The 16,858-nt window shown below is 46.4% G+C and overlaps 1 protein-coding gene across 7 annotated transcripts in view; it reads left to right on the top strand.

Moving 5' to 3' along the window:
- The window catches only part of LOC101075069 (ERC protein 2), a 112,234-nt gene extending 95,608 nt beyond the window's left edge, over nucleotides 1-16,626 (top strand). For all 7 annotated transcript variants that reach the window (XM_029833220.1, XM_029833218.1, XM_029833222.1 and 4 more), the window contains one exon: nucleotides 15,633-16,626. The gene's annotated coding sequence lies outside the window, so the exon portion shown is untranslated. The remainder of the gene's footprint in view (nucleotides 1-15,632) is intronic.
- The last annotated feature ends 232 nt before the right edge of the window (nucleotides 16,627-16,858 follow it).

The raw sequence follows: 16,858 nt of genomic DNA, 5'->3' as shown, positions 1-16,858 counted from the left end.
AGAGGGTCGCCTCCTCGTGCCTTCAGGTCAGGGATAGGAATCCTACTGTTGTTTTGGCTTATGGGCTGAACAGCAATGCAGAGTACCCGGCCTTCTCGGAGGCCCCAGGAGGGGTATTCTAACTAGAGACTCCATCATTCTACTGGGGGATGTCAACACTAATGTGGGCAGCATCAGTGTTACTTCTAGGGGTGTAATTGGGACGAATGGTCTCCCCAGTCCGAAAGCGAGTGGTGGTTTGTTGCTGGACTTCTGTTCTAGTCGCATACTGTGCAAAACAAAGCCCATGTTCGAGCTTAATGGTGTCCGTCAGCACACATTGCACCAGGACACCCGAGGCAGGAGGTCAAAGGTTGACTTCCTGTCATCTGTCCTGTCATCAAGCTCCTGTGAACACCAAATGGAAAAATGGATCGGACTGATCTGTAGCTGTATGACTGCATATCTGAAAGGACCTCACACAGAATTTGGAGGCAATTTTGACAAGATATAAAGTCCACTGTTGGCCAATGCTGTTGGAACACACATTGATAACTTTGCCTGCAGTATTTCATTTTAAATATGACATTCTTTCCAAATGAAAAACTGTTTTTTCTCTTTGAAACATTCCATCCATTTGCATTATTTTAGCATTCTTTAGCTGACTGTGTGCAGAGCTCAGTATTCTACGGCGCTCATGTTCCCTGGGCTGAAAACCTGATGAATAGTAAGACATTGTGGCTTTAAAATATATTTTTCTTTATATGGAATCCATCATTCTTCAATTATAATTCCACAAAGAAGAGCATTGCGGTTGATGTGAAGGTCCAAGCATGATTTGCTAACACCAACAGAGGTCAGATTTGTATCTGCGGTGTTTAACATTTTGTCATGGCTGGCCAGAACTAGCGAGGGAGGTAACCCTCAAACAGATTTCTCAGCCTGTTATCATCACCAGGCCATCAGACATCGGCTTTTTAAGCCCTTCTTTCATACACGAGGTAACATTTGGCTGAAAAGTACCTCACAGCTCTGCAAACAATCATCAGTGGATGGATGGGTGACTGGGAGCCATTACGTGCTGGTTGTCTAAATTTTTGTAGGTTTTTAAACTTTAAGACCCTGCATGCAGTCGCAGGGGTGCCAGAAACAGAAATGCATTCATCTACAGTGGATTTGCCTTGAATTCTTTTAGTTCCCTTCAATGAGGCTTCCTCTGCGATCTTTGCACACCTCAGAACTTCAAAAGAAGGAAATAAAAAAAACTGTCCATTTTTAATCTGCCAAGTGGCTGCTCTAAATCACTGTCCAATCAGATAGCAGCTGATAAGTGTGGCATGTGGTAGTTAGCTTGGCACTCGCGCGGCGCTCCGAGCTTTGGTGCAGGCTTGTCGGCACGGCATTCGCTCGCAGCGTTGCGGCGAGTCTGGAAACGGGATGATCCAGCTTTCATCTTATCACTTCGCACTGTGACACAAGCTTCAAAGAGAACTGGTCATTCTTACTGGCAGAGATCCGTGTCTTTGTGTGCGCGCGCGTGTGTGTGCATGTTTGTTTGTATGTTTGCATGTGTGTCTGTGTGATCTATCGACACATTCCCAGAAAGCTGTTCCAGGCTCTGGGACTGTCTTTAATGAAGACAAGGGCATGGCTTCAAAGAGCTGCAATCCAATCTAACATGTGCGGAAGTACACACACACACGTACACACGCGCGTGCACAGAGGCACACACACAACTGAGTGTAAGCATTTCAACCCAGTTTGCAATTTGGCAACATTCTTCATAACCTTCATAGCATGACTAGGAGAGACAAATGGAGATCCAAGAATGTGGAGCTTTGACAACTGGTGATTAAAAAGAGCAATCTAACAAAACATTGCATGAGTTCACCTGTCTTTAAGCTCAGGGGCAGAAGTCGTTTCTGCTAATAAATGTTTATATTTTTCGCAAGATATCATTAAGCACAAATTTATCACAAGCTGCGTCTACAAAGCTGCGTCTACAACGCTGCTTGTGCACGTCTGTGTCGTAAATATAGCGTAAACTCAGCCGCGGATACTGATGCTGGTGTGTTGAAAGAAAAATGGAAATCAAACAAAAAGGAGAAATGCTGGAGCAAACTTCATTCCACACGATATTGCTGTCATTTGTAAAAGTTGCCTCGTACTTGTGGCTGTTGGCTGTCGGGAATCGATCGCTCCAGAAGACAAATATCCGGGATTAAAGTTACAAATCCACATTTTCGGATTGATGTCGGGAACAGACGCGAGATATTTTTAATGGAAGCACTGCAAGACTTTTCTTCGTGTTTTGAAACTTGAGATCTTCAGAGGCCTGGAACTGACCCTCAAACCGTTATCTGGAAATTTTTCATGCTTTATGGTTTACGAGTGTTGGTGCGTTGCACTTCGGATGTGTGTGCTTGTGCACACGCACGTGCGTGTGCATTTGCACATGTGTAACAGTGTGATTTCCACTGACTTTGAGCTGTGTTAAGGTGTGTTTAGCTTTGAAGTTTCCCTTGCTTTTATAAAAAGCTTAGTTAGAGGCATGAAGTGTTGGAATGTTTGTGTGTGTGTGTGTGAGAGCGCGTGTGTTTGGTGGCCAACACAGTGGATGTGGTTCACCTTGCACTGGCCACCTGTAAGCCATCGACAGAAATTAGCCTCTTTAGTCTTGATGGGTTGCAGAACACAAGAGGAAGGGGTGCTGAGAATAAAGTAGGAGGGATGGTTTTGGTTGGTGGTGATTGTGTGTGCGTGTGTGCCTGTGTGTGTGTGTGTGTGTGTGTGTGTGTGTGTGTGTGTGTGTGTGTGTGTGTGTGTGTGTAGCTAACAGAAAAGTCAAGTGGAGACAGACACAATGTCTATTATATACAGTGCAAGCTGCGCTACCACACCAGTGAATTATTGGTTTTTGGATTCTCTGCCTGTGTGTGTGCGTTTTTGTGCGTTCAGGTTATTTAACATTCATAATGTGGCAGTGGGCCCAGCTGTGTCAGAGATTTCCTCTTACTAAACACACACAAGCGGGACTCATTACACTCAGCAAACAAATAAGTCATTAATACCAGCCTGCAGGCTCCACACACCCAAATAAGGACGCATAGTACTACATTTGCACACGTGTGAACGTGCTACCAACCTCTCCCATTCCCACAGTGTCCAAGACTCCTATAGGCTGGAGTTTGGGACTAGCGAGACTAATGATGTGGTCTCTGTGTTCCTGCTTCCTGTTCTTTGCTGGAGGACTTCCTATGTTATAGTCATGTGGCCCCGATTACTGTCTATATCTGGGAGCCCGGGAGCGGGACAGTTTTCCCCTGATAGACACGAACCCAAATCAGATCAAAAATAACTTCTGCCCTTCTCATCAGATATATGATATTATTCACCAGGAGCGGTGGAAACACTCAGCATCTGGGTTCTTTTTCAGCTTTTCTTGGGGGTTCGGTGTGATGAGGGCCTTACTGGTCCCGTTGTTCACTTTTTGTAGCATAGCGGCCAATAGTCTCAGTTCCAGACCTCCCAACTGAGCTATTGATCAGCAGGTTGGATTGTTCTCGAGCCACACACTTTTTTTCCCCCCAATTTTCCAAATCCACTGAGCTTAATTTCTGTCAAATTTGAGTTAAAAAAGCTGGAAATACCTTTTCAAACCACAAAAATGCTTACAATCATCAGTAATCGGCATATTTAGGTTGCGTGCATTTTGTTGTCTTCTGAGTTTAAAATTCTGACAGCATAGCGCATGAATTCAAACGCTGTTGGCGGCAAACTGTTGCTGGCGTATGGTCAAAGGAGCAAACGTTCAAAATGGTCCCTGCATCCAAATAACTTACAATCCTTAATGAAACCTGCCAAAGAACAATATATAACTTCAATCCAAGTTAAATGAATGTAATTTGTACTGTTATATGTAAATTTTTATGCAATAGAGGAAGGTTTTTATACAAAGACCCATCCTGAGATAATCCAATAATCTGTTGCTGATACATTAATACCTTCATGCATTTCATTATTGTATAATGAAGGGCCGTCTTGCCGTGTAACCCAACAGCTTTAGCCTGTTAGCAAGTTAGTGTTCCTCATCTGTGCTCTGCAGACTGAAAGTGTGTGTCCATGTGTGTGCATGCTTGTGTGTGGAGCTGTTCTCCAAGGGGAAATTGTTAGCAAATGGGCTCCAACTGCTGGCCTTTTAGCTTTGCAAACACAACCTGGAGCCCTCTCCCCACATCCCTCTTTACTCCCCCGACTCCCACCCCATCTACCCAAGCCTCTTACACACTGCAATTCACCTGCCCAGTAACCCCGGGGCTTCTCTTGCCTCTGCCCCCTCCCTTTCTTTCTTTACCTTCTTTTTTTTAAAGTGGCACCCACCCATTTACTTAGATATTTCCATAGTTATTCATCATTCCCCCTCCTGCCCTCTCTGTGTCTCCTTCTTCACACACAGAGGGCCATTCCTGAGTGGGTAAATAGAGTAAATTGGGGCTGACCCCCCAGGGTTAGCAGGGGCCATACTCTCTTTTCATGTCAAAGCCATATGAAGGCTGATTGGTTGATTGCGGTGCTCTCCACTTCCAAAAGGCTCCCTTGTGCGGCTGTAATTGCCCTATCATGTATGTGTGCACACATCCACATGCTTAGCGCATTCACACACACGCAAGCGCGCACATAGGTGGTTGTCGACACACACATTCTTATAGTGAAATGACTTAATTGGTGTTAATTGCATAATGACAGTAGTGAATTGGACCTGGGTCAGAGGTGATGTGGAGTCTGAGTGGTGAGGGGGATGGAAAAAGGATGTCTAGAAGATGTGAGAGGAAGGCTGGCACTTCGACTCCGTCACAGTGGCCCGCTCATTCTTCCCCTGGTTCCCGTACTCAGACATCCTTGACTTGATTGCAAAAGGCCTGTGGGGATGACATACACACACATACACACACAGAAGACAGACATCCCATTGCAGTGTGGAGGGATGCTCTATAAGCTTAACATGCGGATTCAATTTGACTCAATCAGCACGTGTGTGTGTATGTGTGTGTGTGTGTGTGTGCGTGCGTGCATGTATGTGTGTGTTGTGTGGCAGCTGAAAGACCCCTGTTGGTGAAAGCGTTTAAGCCATCATCATTAGAGACATGTTGGTACAGAGGTGTGTTTTAGTAAAGGACGTAATTGGCCCTTCATAGTGCTGCGTAATCTTCTCATATTCTATCAAAACAGCAAATGCTATTGGCCATAATGGCCATGTTTAAGGTGGGACCTTTTTAAACATAGCGCTTTATGCTACACACAGCTGAATAGCGGATGACGTGTATGTATGAAGTTGGGGGTGCACCAAAAGCCCTGCAGTTATATATTCCGCCTCCACAGTCAACTATACACATGCATTTCCCTTTAATTTTATGGAATCCTCCTGTGTGCGTGCGTGTGCGTGCACGTGCAGTCTGTGCAGTTTGAACCCGGGACGTAAAGGATCGCGTGATTTCAAACCCAGAGCCTCCTCAAGTGGAAACAATGCTGCGCCTGAGACCACCCGGGATTAATTTCTGAAAATGTTCTTGTGTATGTGCATAAATACATTTGGGTGCATTTGAACTGTGCAACAGTTACCCTCGTGAGTTTGGCCAGCACGTTTGGGTGTCATTGTGTGTTGGAGCTGTATCTTCCATCTAACTGGTAATTGCAGGGAGTGAAAAGTGATGGAAGACGTAGAAAGAGACGGCCCGGTGAAGACGTAGCCTTCATTTCACCCCCTCTGGATAGGACCCACTCTATATTACATCTATACATCATAAAGCAGCACTTCCATCCCTCATGCTTTACCTGTAGCATTAATGAGAAGAAGTGTATAAGAAGAGTTTGCCGTACGTGTGTGAGTGTCATCAGTGTCCACATGTCACGCTCGTACTTGTAAAGTCAGGGCACTTCATCATATGCTGCATTCTTCCAGTGTGTTTGTTTATGTACAGCCTCTTTTCACTCTTTAAGTGGTTTCTGGAGCTCGGATGATAGATGTGAGTCCCAAAGAAAGACGTCCCCAGGAGCCCCTTTTACACACAAAGGGAGGCCGGTGCTCCAATCTACAGTAGGCCTGCATGTGTGTGTGTGTGTGTGTGTGTGTGTGTGTGTGTGTGGGTCTTTGGACGTGTATGTGTAAATACCTCCGTGTGTGTCGGGGCCGTCACCTGTTCCTCGGGCTCCGTGCGTGCCGTGTCTCTGGGCGAGCCTTTGATCTGCTCAACAGGAGATTCCTACAGTGTGAAATAGCTGCAGCCAGATTTAGTCAATGAAAGAGCAGCTTTTAACCACTGTTATTACGCTCATTTTTTTAAACATCACCTCTCGTTTGTGTCTATCTTGCTCTCTCTCTCTCTCTCTTTCTCTGGTCTTGGCCCTTCTCTGTCATTTCCTGCTTCCTTACGTGTGTGTATGAATGTGCCCGTGGGAGCACGTGAATCTTGGATTGAAAGCTTTTTGAAACAGTCGTCACAAAAGAAACTGCAAAAGGTTGAATCTTAAAGTGGTTTTCTGGTTATCTGGTTAAGGACACAGACTTTTTTTTAAAATAAGACCAAAGGTGTTTGAGTCCGAGCAACAGGGTGCTGAAATAGATGGATTCTTGTTCTCTGTTTGTGAAGTCCTTCCCGGTAATGACACGGCAAAAAGACAACATTCTGGGGGGTCTTCGGCTGATAAACAGCCTCTAAGTTACATTGTTTAATTTAAGGCACAACACACGTGCTGCATTTGGCCAAGCGAAGGGACACAGATCATGTGAGCGGCGGAGGAGAGGACGAAAAGTTTAGTCCTCACGCCTGCTTGGTTATGTTTGCGAGACGTACGAGGGTCTCGACCTGCGCCGCAGCGAGAAGTGTCGTGGGAAAGCTTCAACATTGTGTAAATCCAACTTGCTTTGGATTCAAAAGCTCCAACGTGCACCCTTGAGATAAACGGGGCTTCGGAAGTCAAACCCCTTCAGGTGTCTGATACCAACGACAAGAAAAGGTGGGTAAGACACGTCCCCATGTCCATTTTCTTGAACTCTAGTAGTGGGAGACGTAGCGGCAACGTAGCGGAGGGATGTGGAATCCGGCTGTAAAACAGAGCCACTCAGCAATGGGGGGGTAATGTGAGTGACGGTTGAAAGTCACAGCCTGTGACCTGAGAAAGCTCCTACTAAACATCAGCACATGACCTTGCTCGGGAGGCCGGAATTCTTTTAGCCTTAAGCTGATACTATTCCCACCACCACCCAGACAACATGGGCTGAGTTCACACAGACATAAACACGCGCGCGCGCACACACACACACACATACGCCAGTATTTATGACTTTCTGGGAGTCTAAACACATTTCACACACTTTCACAGGTCACTGAAGTGCAAACTATCAGCATCTGCATTATGAGCTTTAGTTATGAGTCAGAAGAACCGGAGCTGAAAAGTGACCATAAGTTTTCCAGATCGTTGATGCTCCAGGATTTCAAAAGCAGAGTGAAGACAGGTTTACATACAGTAAATTCTCAGCTCAGCTCTTTATCATCCTTGGCTACCATAACAGACAGCATTTGTGGAGCCAGTGCATCATAACCTGTTATAGTTGTTCCACTTTGAGACTGAACGGGTAGCTCAGGCCTTGGCTCTGACAGCACGGACGCCTTTTTCAGCGCCTGTTTAATGAGCACCGTGTCTTTGGGCTGTAAATATTACAGAAATAAGAGGCATTTGTGCCGACTAATGAGGATTATTTACTCTCTGTCTGTGCACGGAGCCAAACCTCTGTCACTTTCTACGACGCTTATTTATGATCCGCAGCATTTCCCTTTAAGTTTCACTGCCAGGGCCTTCCATCGTGTCACACAGAGCACTCCAAAGGGCTGTTAAATGTTCAAGATGGCTGCACTGTCAGGGCTTTGAAGACATTTCTGGCCTGCTGCTCCTATTAGTTGCCCCCTTACACGATCTCAGACTGGCCACGTGCAACATGTCTTTCCGGGAAATTGGGGTTATTCAAAACAGGAACTGTACATGTTGTTCTTGTTGACATTTTCACATGAAATTTTGGAGCCAGTATTATGAGTTCTAACAACAATGTGTGGCTAATTAATGTCTTTGTCATTGGGCACATGAACTTTCTGCTTCTGCGCCCCACCGTTGATGGTGTCTGAGCTCAGGGTCAGGCTTCCCGAGGTGCGGCGTGAATCTAAATGGCAGTAAAGGCAAAAGAAGGCACTCAGCTGCTGCCGTGAAGTCTTTGTCCTATCATCCCCTTCAGACAGACCTTAATTTTTAAAGGACGGGGCTGGAGCTAGACACGAATAGACTTTAGCTATCCAGATTTTAGCACTTCCTGTCTGCCTTTCCCCCTCAGTTCTTTTCATTACCCGCATTTTATTTCAGGTTGCCACTAACTCGCCTATTAAACTCGCCGCCTTGCATCTTTTCTTCACTTTTTTTCTCTCATCCACCATTGCCCAGGTCAGGCTGAGGTATGGTATCACTAGCAGACCACCAGGCTTTGTGAATGCCTCCGTCTTTATCCCAAGCGTATATCCAATGTGTTTCATGTCCGGGGGCTACGCTGACCCCAGGAGCACTAAACTGACTTTGCCAGCAACATGATTGGCTCTTCCTGAGACCAGACTTAAATAGCATTAAGCACCCAAGTGCAGCTGTGCTTGCACAAACATATTCACTTGACTCGACATCAACCTCCACTTTGTCACGCAGGCTCGGGCTTTTTCCCAACCCGGCCACGGCGCATTTGTGCCAAAAACTAGACAATAAGCCACAAAACAAATTCCGCTCACATGTGATGGATGGATAAATGAAGGCATTGTTAGCACTGGATGGGCAGGGACTTGAGTGTTTGATGACCAAACAAAAATCTTTGCTGACTGTGTAAATCTCTGTCTGAACCTGTCTACCTCAAATACTTGTAGATACTGAATAGACATTATTACTGGATTTGTTGACACAAGTGTCCCACGCACACACATCCATACACACAGCGGCACACACATCGGTAAAGGTGAGCCAGGTTTTCCTCCGGAGCAGATTGAGATCTAAAGGATCTCATTTATTTGCTTAACTGGTTCAAGTAATCCTAAATAGATCTGAGATGACAAAGCCCAACCATTTGTAATCCAGCTCCGGCTTCATTGTCTCCATGCCCATTTATAGCGAGTGCTCGCACCCATCAAACTCCCAGGATTCCTTGCATAGGTATTAGCTTTACAACAGTCTCAACTGTTGGAGAATGTAGTTCCTACCCCCCCCCACCCCACCCCACACACACACACACACACTGAAATATAACTGTTGAGGACCTCTAACTGTGACAACATTAGCAACAACTTTAGCATAGCATGGACACAAGGGTGTTATAGTGACACAAACCCAAATAGAGAAGATTAAAGAGGAAGCACACCATCTGTTTGCATGCTTTCATGAAGGCCTGTTCACCAGTTGTCTGGCTCTCTGCTACATAGAGGTCTTGAAGACGTTGGTCCACGCTCCTGCGGGGATCAATCTGCTCTCTGTAAATACTATAAATGGAAGAAATATAACATCTGTCATTGTGCAGATTTTTTTTCGTATGCCTGTGATGTCGTGTCTCAGTGTTTGAAGTGCAGAGCGGTCATAATTTTTTTAGCATTATGCTATAAAAGTGTTCCTGTTTCCGCTAAGGTAGGCCATGAGTCAAAGCTTCAAAGCAAAGTTAATGCCACCGTGCTCCCCCTCCTTCCCCTACCCACATGAGGTGCTCCACAGCACCCACACCCGTTTTTTTTTTCTTTTTTAATGGGGGTGAGAGGCCGTTACCATGTCATTCGGCATGGCCCCTTATCGGACCATCAGGCTACCCTCAGATTCTCTTTCCAGATGGAGGTGAGATAGGGCCTCAGAGGCCCGGACCCCCACAGACACTGAGCGCATGGAGGCCTCCCCTGATCTCCTACCTGATGGAGGTGCTTTAATGTGGGCTCAGGTTTCACTCGTCTCCCCCGTCTGGCTGGGCCTGCACCGGTTTCAGGATGCAGGCGGGTTGAGGCCTGGGATCCGATTGGCTGCCTCCCCTCCACTTCGAAGTGTAGCTCTGGGTCAAGGTAATGTTATGGGAGACGAGCTCACCGGGGTGCCAACAGTGTTCTCACTTTGAAAGAAAGAAATTGCAGTGCAGGTACCCGCAGCTGGCCCCCGGTCGGGCTCTTGACATTTCTCTCAGCGGCATAAGCACCGCCACTCATATGCACCTCAATGTGAAGGGGAGGAAGAAAGAGGGAACATTTTTGTGAAGCGACAAAAGAGCCTCAAGGAGTAAATGAGTGCAATTGGTTGGAGGAGCTTGTGTGAGTGATTGGCTGCAATAGGAGGAGGAGGGAGATGTCTGAGAGGAGAAAAAATTCCACCAACCTTTAATTGTTGTTGCACTACCCTGCGTGAAGCCACATGGAAGCTTTCTTTTTATTCACCTAAATCTCTGCAGATTCTGTGCATATGTGTGCGAGCAGGAGGCAGTTCTGAGTTCATGTGGACAGAAATATGCCCAAAACAACCTCAGCATTAGGGCGCGAGTCCTGCAGTCCGCCCATATCATTTGTTCATTGGCACACCTTTGCCTGTCTCAGGAAACTCACCACCATTCCACAGAGAGCTCTCCATCATTCCTCACAGGATTAGAGACAAAGACGAGAGACGGAGAGAGGGAGAAAGTTCAAGGGGAGGGATCGCTCCCTCTCTTTTTGTAGCTGGCAGAATCTGTGGTCTTTCTCCTTCGCTGGTAGTTTAATCGGGAAGTTGTTGCACAATCAGTGAGTGAAGCCTGACTCTCCGTGGTCGTTTTGATAGATATTTCTTTTACCGGTGACTTTTTTAATTAAACAGCCAACTCCACATGCCAATGTTTGCATTGAGCAGATGAGGACCTGTGGTGAGGAAAGTGTTTGTCGACACAGTGGGTTTACTTTGAGATAGCCAGGGACGGCGTAGCTTCCAAGGCTCTACGTCCGAATCATGCAAACTTTAAAAAGAGTGCAGATAATGTTGTCTCTGGGATGAGGCCGAGCGGCGGCGGGGCCCTTGTGACTGTGTGAGCAGGTCTCCTCTGCACCTCTCCGCTGGGCACCTCTGTGGCTGCTTCACACTTGATTTCACCCAGCGTGTGTTTGCTCAGATGAAGGAAATTATGTAATTAGCCTTTGAGGGATTGTTTTCTTTGACTCTTTACCCGCAGACTCTCCCACCGTTACTCTCTGACACCCCTCCTCCTTTCGTTTTTGCACTCCATCTCTTTCCATCCAGTGGCAGCAAGAGATGGCAGTCATTTAGCCACGCCCATGTCGATCTTTCCCTCATTAACTGCTTTTTGTAGGGGTGAAAGAGAGAGTTCTGAGGGGGTAGATGAGGGACGAGTGTAAATGGAACCGCTGGGTGCACAGGAGTGGTGTTGGGCTTTACTGGTTAGGTCAAAAGCTGGTAGATGGGTGCTGGGGTATACACGAGCGGTACCGAGGGGGAGGAAAACCTGGCATTTTACTCTCTAATTCCAGTCGGCCTGGAGGCCTGGAGCACTAAGAAGGGCCTCACTGTTGCTCTCTGGATCAGCCAGGTATTGCTTACATAAAAAGCAAGTGAAAACAGCTGTAGGGATAATTAGCTTGATTCTCCATTACATGCCATGAGGGCCAATAACGAAAAAATGGAGTCTTGTTTGGGTTAGAACTGCAGCCCCAACCAGGAGGAAGTTGTAAAAGTCAGGCAGAAAAGAAAAAAGAGAGCGAATGGGATGGGGGGGGGGGGGGGGGGGGTGATTGAGAAATATAGGCCATTGAAGTGAGCTATTGGAGTAATTGTTCCAGAAGATGTTCACTCTTTCGTCGACCACATATTCTAGGATGATGTCAGCACGCATGAGAAACCTCTTATTTCTTTACGTACTGGCTGCTCCACAATCTGAGTTTTTATTTCATAACTCGCCAATAAGTTTTTAGTTGCTGTTTTATTACATTCGTTCCAATGATTGAAATGTAATTTTAACAAAAAATCTTAAACCAGCGTTCCGTTATCCAGCAGCGTACAAAGAATTTCAAGTTGCGCGGTTAGCTTTTTTCATTGTTAGCCAAATGTTACGCTGCTATTTGCCACATCCTGAATTTGACCCCCAAACTCTGACCCCTTAAACTGTGATATGATTTATGCTGGAGTCAGAGGGCAGCTATCACAGGGTTCTAGTAAATGTAAAGAGCAACACTTAAGCACTGGTAGCCTCAAAAATCTGCAAGGAGTCTTTAACAAAAAGCTTTCACAAGGACCCGTCAGCTCAGCTTTCAAGCCCGATGCTGGGGACAGTGATGGACAGCTGCTAAGAAAAACGAGACTTGTACACATCCTCAAACACGCAACGCGGATTCTGTAGAAGTTTTTTAGCATTTTTACACCGATTTAAATGCTGAGTTAAATATCGAGGCTTCATATGTGCTCTTTCACTAACTTTTAATGACTTTTCCATGACTTCTCCATAACCTTTCAGCAAATTTCCATGACCAAAATAAAGACTTCATTGTCCACTGACATTTTTGGGTTGTTTTTTTTTGTTCAAAGTGCCTGTCTTTGAAAAAAAAGAAAATAGTGTTGTATAAAAACATAAATGACAAGGTTATTTGCTGGGTATTTTCTTTTGTCCGTTTTTGACCAAATATGGAGAAATCCAATAAAATCTAAACCTTGCATTATTTCAAAAATATGTCAAAGAGTATTTATAAGTGTTTGTGTGAGAAGACTCAGAGGCAGGGAGTCCAGAAACATTGGTTTAATGGAGTGCATATGGAAGAGCTGATTTATTATTCTACAAAGTTAAAGGAAAATGCCTATTCTGATGAACTTTGACCTCTTGCTATTTAAAAATGTTGCAGTAAAAGTACTTTATATTTGTGTAAGTAAGATAAGCTGGGCTGAACCCAGAGGTACTTGTTTTATGCACTACTTAGGAATGAACTTTGACTTTGGGAAATTTAAGCACAGGCACAGTAAAAGTACTTTTGAGCAAATAGTGTAAGGGGCAATAATTCACGTCATCTTTGAGACACCGGGCCCATTTATTGTGAAATAAATTTGTACATTTGAGATTTTAGGGAAGCGGAATGACGACACTAGCTGGCCTGGTCCATCAGAGGAATTTATAACACCGGCGTTCATAAACTTGCTAATAGGAATAGCAGCGTTAGCAGCAGCAGGTGCTGCCATTTCATGCCCCCCCCCCAACCCGCTAATGTGGTTAACAAGCGCGGCCTCATCCAGGATGGTGTTGTGGGATGTTTCAATGGACACCTGACCCGTAGCACTTGTTGGGTCAGGAACCTTTGCCACCACAATTTGAGCTTGAATCTTTTAGCATTTTTTTCTGAGTGTTTTAATCCTGCACATACCAGCATATGATACGTCACCACAAATGTGGCATTTTGACTAACTAATGCAGACCAATGTATAGGTGGCTTTTTACCTCCAGTAGCGCTCTGTTTTAGAGAGCAAAGTGTAATAAATCAATCATTTTCCTGCCTCCAGACCGTGAGTGGACCAGGATTAATATGAGAAAGTGTTCACCCTGTCGGGTTCCGCCATCCACCATGCAGTGAGTGGAGGAGTGGCGAGGAGGACGAGGGTTGTGCAGGGAGAAGATAGGAATTTGCTGATTTGAGCTGAATGCTGCAAGAGGAAGAGGGAAGATTTATTCCGACAGTTAAGTGGTATGCAGGGAATAACCGGAATACTTGATTAAGAATTCAATTTAGAAAAGATGTTATGCGATCAACAGGAAAACCTGACAGCCTTTTTTCGGATCTCGTTTCCCATTTCAGAGCTTGCTGCAGCACCGCAATTCCACACAAACCTCAAATCAGAAGCAGAAACATGTATCTTTGTGCGATTTCCCCCATCCTTAAAGCTACATTAAACACTTCAGCATGATGGCGGGAGGCTTTGCTCCTGATCTCCTGGGCGCGCGTCAAGTGTTAATAGTTTTATCAGTAGCTGCTCCCATTAATGGCCGTTTCACACTCTGGATATTAACGCACCGATTTATCACATTCCTCAGGCTGCCAGACCTCTGGACATCATCTGTTGTTTGCTGGAGAAACGGAATCCTGTTTACCACTTTCAGATGTTATTTCTCCCGCGTTACTTCCAAAGAACCTGAAACAGTTTTGTCTGTATCTAAATTGTTATCCTCAGCTGAGTTTGGAGCGAAACCTGCAGGTTTTTGTGACGTTTTGTGCTCTCTTTTCTTTTGAACGCCGCCGTATGTGCTGAAATCCATCTCGCTGCCATTTACGGCCGATGATGCAGAAAAGCCGAGACCTGAAAGAAATCTACGCTCAGTTGTGTGAAGGGCGACTCCAGCCTGCCTAATATGCTCATCCACAACCCAAAATCGGCCTTAGAGCTCGAGAGCACGATGTTTGGCACGTTTGTGCCGTGTAAAGTAGGCGTGCGCGCGTTCGCAACACAAAGCCGTACACGCTTCTTCATTAGCGGCGTGAGAGCAGGCGTCGCACGCGAGTTTGCGTTGTAAATGCGTCTGTGTGTGGAGGCAGCGAGGTGCTGACAGAGAAGAAAGAGGAGCGGTCTTCAAACAGGTCCAGGGGCAGGTCGGCCTCTCCATTATGCCTCGCCGAGGGCCGTATTTGTTGGTTTTCTGGCCCCCGAATCATTAATTTCAAGGCAGACGACAGCAAGCGAAACCCGAGACCAGCGCATGACACGCATGCACAAATTCACACGCGAGCATCTGCGTGTGCTGACGCGCATGAGATCACCCGTACGCGCGAGGAGCCTTGTGTGTACACACACGCACACAAGCAGGCCCTGTTGCATAACAAATGATGGCACTTAAATTGCGGGGCATGTTTATTTATTTCTGGCTGTAATGGATGGGCCTTCCCGGCCTGGCAGCCAATCAGAGAGGGACAGAAAGATTGTAAGCAGCCCTCCACAACAGGACACGCTAACCCACGTTCATCTTTTGAGGAGCGACGCCGCCGTCGAACACTTGGAGTCTCTTCTGGTGAAAATTTCCAGGTGATTAGAGTTAAGTCGACCTCTGTGAGCATCTCTGGTTCCCTCCATTAGAGCCTCTCCGGGTGACTGATGGTAGCATCTTCAGTGATTGGCCGTTATTCGAGGGCCTGTTTGCTCAGCCAATGAGGCGCCCCGAACAAGTTAGACATATATCATTGTTTTCTTTCTCTTTTTTCTTTGCACGGCCTAAACCTCAGGAAAGAAGTGGTTGCTGACGGCTGTGCAGCCTGTGTAACAGACACATGCCTGTTTTTTTCCCGGGGTCTTATTATTAATGAGCACTTGATGTTTGGAGCGCTGCCAGCGGCATTTAGGGCATTCTTAAAGAGGTCTGGAGCCTCGCCGAGCAGTTGGGAGGAGAAGAAATGGTCAACTTAAATCTGAGATAAAAACCAAGCTATCTGGAGCTGGTCTGAGTTACTGGAGTCGCTGCAGGAAATTGAAAACAAGTTGAGGATCCTGGGCCATGTGATGCAACTTCCTATCGCTGTTTTACAGTAGACGCTGGCATTTGTTTTCGATCTGCGTTGATCTCTCGTTCTGATCACTCTTTCTCCACGTCTCCACAGATGCCGGCAGCAACAGCAGGTAACCAGGGCCGGCCTGGGACGAGCGCCGTGGGCTAAACTCCGCCTCCGACTGTCAGCGAGTTATTTAGGAATGTCAACCGACCTTTGCTGGCGAAAGCGACGTCCCGCCGCCCCTCCATCATCAGTCATCAGTGCCCAGCTTCAAAGTATTGGCAAATGGTCCGCTGCCTTCATTTCCCCGGCTGTTTTCGAGTTAGCTGGGCCAAACGGAGTTCTGGCTTCCCATCAACCGACAATCACTCCGCCACTGTCGACTACCGGTGTGGCTGAGCCGAGCCGGGCGGATCTCTCCGCAGACCCATGCCAGCCACGGACCGCTTTCTAATGCCACGCCTGTGTTTAGACTTCTGTTGTAAATGTCACAACATGGACCTCAGAATCCACAACCCGCAGAGACCTTCTCGACGTGCCGTGCCAAAGGAGACAGCCCTGCCTGCTGGGACAGATTACTGACACGGGAAGGCTTCTGAAGCAGAAACCGCTCCGGTTCCTCGTCTGCTTGAGCGTCCCGCGCATCACGCGGAAGAGCTGAAGGTGTGACGGCGGACGCCCCCGAACGCAGCGCGCCCATCGGCCCGTGCGGCTCGTTGACAGGAAAGGGAAACGCTGATGGCCTGGAAACGGCCAGCTTCACTGGAAGAACATTGTGTTTATACGTCGCTCCTCGTGTTCTTGTAACCTGCTGCGCATTCGCTTGATCTTCTGTTTGCTTTTCTACACCTAAAAGACTTTTGAGTGCCACTTTTCTTTTCTTTTTTGTTTTGTATCTTTATACGCTGATTGATTCGATTCTTTTATTTTGTATTGATGCGCTGGATCTGAGTGGACTGCACTGGTTTCCACTGTACTGGAACCCCACTGGTGACCATAATGGACATGGTCTTGTGTTTTGAATTACCAGTTTTCATTCAGGCTCTACCTATTATACTTTTTTTTTTTGCACCGTGTGTGCATGTTTGTGTGGTTCCATGACTGTGAGGGCTGGGGGGGGGGGGGGGGTTTGGGGTGGGGGGGTAAACACTATTCACCCATGACTTGTTCTAACAGTCTTTGCAGTGGTCAGCTTGTTGGTTTTTTTTCTGTTTTCTGTTTGAATAAAACTTGCGAAAGAAGTGCGTGTATGTGTCTGTGTTTTTATTCAGACAATAAAACGGACAATGAAATTTACCGAGCTATTGATAAATATAAACGCAACAATGCACATT

This window comes from Takifugu rubripes, chromosome 3, assembly GCF_901000725.2.
Source record: "Takifugu rubripes chromosome 3, fTakRub1.2, whole genome shotgun sequence".
NCBI classification, from domain to species: domain Eukaryota; kingdom Metazoa; phylum Chordata; class Actinopteri; order Tetraodontiformes; family Tetraodontidae; genus Takifugu; species Takifugu rubripes.
The sequence above is the reverse complement of the archived record's forward strand: the minus strand, read 5'-3'. Positions and strand labels throughout refer to the sequence as shown.